The sequence below is a fragment of the Gopherus flavomarginatus genome, chromosome 25 (genome assembly GCF_025201925.1).
Source record: "Gopherus flavomarginatus isolate rGopFla2 chromosome 25, rGopFla2.mat.asm, whole genome shotgun sequence".
Classification (NCBI taxonomy): Eukaryota; Metazoa; Chordata; order Testudines; family Testudinidae; genus Gopherus; species Gopherus flavomarginatus.
Genome location: NC_066641.1, coordinates 15,812,880 through 15,818,487, shown reverse-complemented (window position 1 = coordinate 15,818,487; position 5,608 = coordinate 15,812,880).

Sequence of the window (5,608 nt, the reverse complement as noted above, 5' to 3'; positions counted from 1 at the left end):
AGGCCCTTTGTCTGGGCGCCCGGCGCAGGGCTGCGGGCAGCAGCGGAGTCCGGGAGCGCTAGAATCTCTCCCTGATGGGGGTCCGGCTTCCCTTTGGCTGCTACACAGTTTTCTGGGAGCGCTGCCTCCCGTCGGCGCTTCAGCACAGGAGCGGAGCGGAGCAGAGCGAGGCTCAGCCGGTGCTCCTGGGGCTCAGCAGGTTGTGGAGCCCGCAGGAAAGTGGCTGAGACGTGAACGTTGGGGGGCGGGGACGGGCTGTCACCTCCCCCCCGCCTCTGCACCTATCAGCGAGCGCAGCTCCTGCTGTCTGGTCCCCTGGGGAGAAGCCACGGACTGAGGGAAGAGAGCGAGCCAGCAGCAGAGAAGCGGGAGTAGGGTTGAGCCAGGCTTCTCCCACGCTGGTTATCACAGGGAGACGCGGGGGCAGTAACGTGGGGTAGAAACAGGGAAGAATTTCTGTCCCCCCATTGGGTTGGCTGATTCTCCAGGATTTATTCTGTGGGGTGTGAATCCATGCTGGTTGGGATGGAGGAACAGGCACCGCCAGAGACGAAAAGTACAATCCAATCTGGCGGCGAAACCCACACCTAGGGGCGATGTTTTTGCAATCACAAATTGTACAAACATAAGACTAAGCGCCAGGGACACAATGTAGCCTTTCCTGCTCTTATTGTAGTCAGGGCGCTAACTCGCGACACTGGCATCCAAATCTGCCTTTATGTTTCAAAGCGTTTACAGTCAAAGTCTAGCTCTGAACATCTTTAACCAAAATGAATTATTACCTATATCATCTCATATCGGTGTAACAACCCGCTAGCGGAGTGCTGGCTGCAAGCGATTGGAATAAGAGTGCAGTGAGTCACCCACTGAAAACTAGTCCTGCCATCAGCACAGGGGACTTTACAGGGAACAAAATAAGATGGCTGGGCTCTTACACAATAAAGGAATTTGAACAAGCGAATCCTCTCAGCCAACATTTAAAATTTTTACAAGTAAGGCAAAGTTCAGCACATCAGGCGTTAGAGGCTCCTGCTTCTGGCTGAAGTGGAAAAGTGACTGTTCAGGAGGTAAGACTGAAGTGTGCAGAAAAGAACGCTCAAGAAGCTTCCAATGATTTCAAAACCGCTTCATACCTTCAAACAAGGATGAAAAGATCTGAGATCGGAAACAACTGGGCCTAAATCAATGACAAGCTATCACAGTGTAGGATGATTAGGTATTTTCTCTCTCACTTTTTATTCATATAGATAATGTTTGTCAGAAATATTATATTACCAAGAGCCCGATTCAAATACTAAGATTAGTGACACTTGATTGGATGAATAATTGCAATATCTAATTTTCAGCAAATGTTTTCTAAATCAGTTACTGACAAATTAATTTTTAATTATAATTAATAGCTGCTTTTTGTTGAATATCCAGAATGGGAAATAAAGTGACTTATTTTAATCTGCTTGGAGTTAAATTTCCGTATTTTCACTCCATCCTGATGGGGATCCAAGTATATTTCTATTACTTCTTTTTCTGACACAGGTACAGGCTTTTGACCGATCTTAATTAAGAGCCATGTGAATGCTTTCTACATAGTTGCCAGCAGGTACTTGAGGGTATTACCAAACCTGCTTTCCAAGCATAGGCACAACAGAGATTCCTTTCAATCTAAATTAAACTATTAGTTTTTTGAGTAAATATGAACGGCAAATAATAGCTGAATAATCGATTTTAATTCTGAGCAACAACATTCCCCCATCAACTAGAATAACCTGCTTCATACAAATATTTTCCTTCTCCAGGGATCTCTGTGAGTTTGGGAAAAGAATGGCTTTTCCTTGAGAATAGAAATTAGAAATTCTGAATGCAGCAATAGCACCTTTAATGACTTTATTATCAGAGATGTTGACAAAGCTTTCTCCTTTATCTCTCTAATTACTGCTTTTCTAACAGTATTTATTTGACAAAAAAAAATTTCCCCTCTCTTCAGGCAAATGTGTCACCCTTCCAAACAGAGTCTGAATACTAGAACAGGGAGGCTGTAACAGAAGCAAGAACTTCCTCCCCCTTTCTGATCTATGGAAAATTATAAATTTTCGTGGCTTTATCTGTGATTTGAATATATAACACACAGAATATAAATGCATTTTTCCATCATTGGAAGACACAGACGTTTAGATCTAGTATAGGCAGCCATTTACCCAGGACTCTGACTATATATACTTCAAGTCAGACAGATGGTGACCAAAAATCATTAACAGCTAACAGGAACTCAGCAGCTTTTGTCAAATCACATTTCTAGCGGAGGGAAAGCGTTTACATTCTTTCACCAGCTCCCCATCCCTTCTCCAACGAATATTTAATTTATACACCGCGGAACGGTTCCAACAGGAAGGAATGAGAGAAACCCACCCTAAAATACATTATAGTGGTCATTCTCATGGAGTATAGGAGACCTGGGTCCAAATCACTGCTCCACATCAAGCAGAGACAGAATTTAAACCAAGGTCTCCCACATGCCAGGTGATGCTCTAACGCTGGGTTACTGAGTTTAAGGGGGGCAGCAGCATTATCACCGCCTGTTTTTTCACCAGATTGGGTAACACCTCGTTTGTGAATCCTGCAGAGGTTGAGGCAGGAGTCCGGCACGGCGCACTTTCTCTCCATGCACTGCAGGTGTCAGTGTCAAAGGATGTTAAACTGGTTCTGTTTTAGCAGAACTTCAAATTAACAGAATAGTACGCACAAACCGCTTATTACTACAGCTGCTAGCATTATTGTAACACGTGCCAATGGTGCCAGACGCCTATCCGTACATTAGAAATACATCCGGTTTCCACAAAAGGAACAGCTCTGTCCTGTTCTCCCTAGTAACAGCAGTTCTCTGATCCAGGGGAGTCCCATTGCCTAGAGACAATTCTCGTTTGCTAGGGGAAAGCGTGCAACAAACTCTAACAGGCACAGAACACATTTCCTAATTACTGTTCTGTTGCGAGTCAATCAATCTATTCCTGAAGTCTTTGGGGATAGATGTAACCAGGAATTCCCACTGGGAGCTTTTATTTGAGGAGTGGGAAAGGCATCCCTAACGTTATCAGTAGGAACAAAGTTATTTAGTTCTACCCTAGCTGACAGCAAATGCAAACCCAACACATTTAAACATTATTTACCTAGAACAGTGTTGACAGATGCAGTAGTCTTGGAGATATGTTTCAAACTATTTAGGAGTGTTGACATATTTAGTAAACGATTTTACTTACATATAAGCATGAGGGTGGGTTCTTTGACAGGATGGGTTCGTAAGGAATGAAAGGGACGATAAAACTTAGAGATAGCGAACAGACTATCATAGACTTGCTTGATTTTTGGTTACTAATTGCTACTCAACCAAGAGAGTGTCAGACACTCAGTTTAAAGACTTTATTCAGTGGTGTCCAATCTATGCAATGATGGGATAAGTTGTGACTGTAGAAAATAGGTATTCGGTTGTGAACTGGAATTGGCCTCCCATAGCTGCACCTTGTGATTTTTAAACCTAAAGTGTTTAAATCAGCCCCAGCACGGTCTCCCGTCTCTTGCAGCAGGCTTTAGGAGCTCTCGGCTGCGGCTGTCAGTTCTTAACAGGCTCTTCAGTAGCGCCCTACTGGCCACCTGGGGCATTGCAAGGCAGGGAGGAGAGTAGCTCTTGTCTAGTTAAACCATTGCCTGGTTACTTGCGGAGCTGGATAGGTGCTTGACTGGCTCTCCCTGAACCTAGAGGACCTCCTAGCAAAAGACTCCTCATCCTCTTCCGCACAGCACTTCAGGGTAACCCAGCAGAGGATAACTGGAGAACTAACCGCCATTTACAGCTCCCAGTTCTCTGGCCCAGTCCAACTTAGAGCTGCCTCTAGACTGCTCTGAGATGAGCCAGCCAGCTACCATTCCCTTGGTAGCATACACTAGTCAAGGAGAACTGGAAGCATTACACTCTAGCTGTTTTATTTATGGCCCCTGTTAGGCCTGAATAAAGATATAGCAGACAAAACCAGGTATGCCAACCTGACCAAAGTCAGGCTAACAGAGGTTTGTGGGTAATCCCTGAGTGGAAAACACTGAGAAGCAGCAGCATGTCTCACAAGCGCTGGGAAAAAGTGAGATAAGAGAGAAGCTGCATTCCTGGCATAGTACCAGATGTGCTGTGTTCGGGCAGCTCCTTCGAAGAACTGATAAGAGTCCTAGTTTCCCAGCCTCCTTGTTTTCGCTCCCTGGTTTTGTTCTTTGTTTGTTTTAAACTCCCCTACATTTCTAACTTTAGGCATGCATGTATACTAAAGGTGTCTAGTTTCTAGTTGTTAAAAGAAGGGGGTGGGTTGCTCCAGTAAATAATTTATGACGCGACGAAACTGTCTATATAGGCTTATACTAAGATGTAAAGAGCAGGCTGGTTCTCTCTGGAGACGAGCTGCTCTCTATTGATGCGTGCACTTGTCAATAAAGAGCTTTCGATCGGACCTTGCTGGTGTTGCCTGTCTCTCTCGCGGTCAGACAACGAACTTTGCCGTCTGGGTTAGAGTCCCTGACACCCCTTTAATACGACCCCTGTAAAGAAGCCCTAGAGATGTAGGGGTCAGCTATGGTGGTCGTATATCCACCAAGGACTCTGCAGCAGATTTCCAGATGAGTATTTGTATCTTGTGAGAGGAGCAAAAAAATCTGCCTTTGCTGATTACAGTGCTTTGTCAGTGGCCAAGTTATGGGTAGTCTGGCCTAATGGTTGGTGCAAGAATTTAGCCTGCTACTTAGAACTGGTCCAGGAGCACAACTAAAAGTTAGAGTCAGAGACCAAAGCCTAATCTGAAGGGTTAACCTGACTCCCAGGAGGCATAGCTGAGGGTCCAAGCCAACAGTCAGAAACAAAAGCCTAACCCAAAGGGTTACCTGCAGTCACACTCAGAAGGTGGAGCCACAATCTGAGCCAGACATCAGGAAGGTGTGGGGGGGGGCTAGAGACAGTAGCACAGGGAAAAGACCAAACACAGCTGCAATTTTGAATACATTAAGCAGTCACTAGACTGTGGCTGCTACTGAGTTTAAGTATCCATCTGCAGACTCCTGCAGCCTATCAGGGCCAGCTACACTTATTGGGTTGTCAGGAGGCTGGCTTTGCTGCAGGCTGGCCCCTGATACTCTTTAACCTTTTCAGGCTGAAAGATTGGCCATCACTGCTTTAAATCACAATAGTCCTTATAACAGAACCAACCATTGAAGATGTGGCACAAGGCCTTTTACTGGTTTGGTTTTATAGGTAGGTTTCCTCCCAGAAACTGAAATTCTTAATTTCCCTCCCCATTTGGGGACTGTGGAAGATTGGAGCACTTTCCAAAAAGCTACCATTTATTTTTAGTAAAAGGAAAGCCCAATAGGTACTCTCAGATGAAGAAGGATATTTATGGAAGACTAAATAGCCTATAAAAGGGAAGCCAGCTCAGCTCCTATGGTGGAGAGCCCCTATTTATGTACAGAAATAGACTCTTATACTGAGTGAAACAACATCAGACTTATTTATTTTAATAAAACCAGAACTAATTAATGGAATGATCTTTTGTCCCTTCAATTTCTTTAAGTCGTTGGGCTA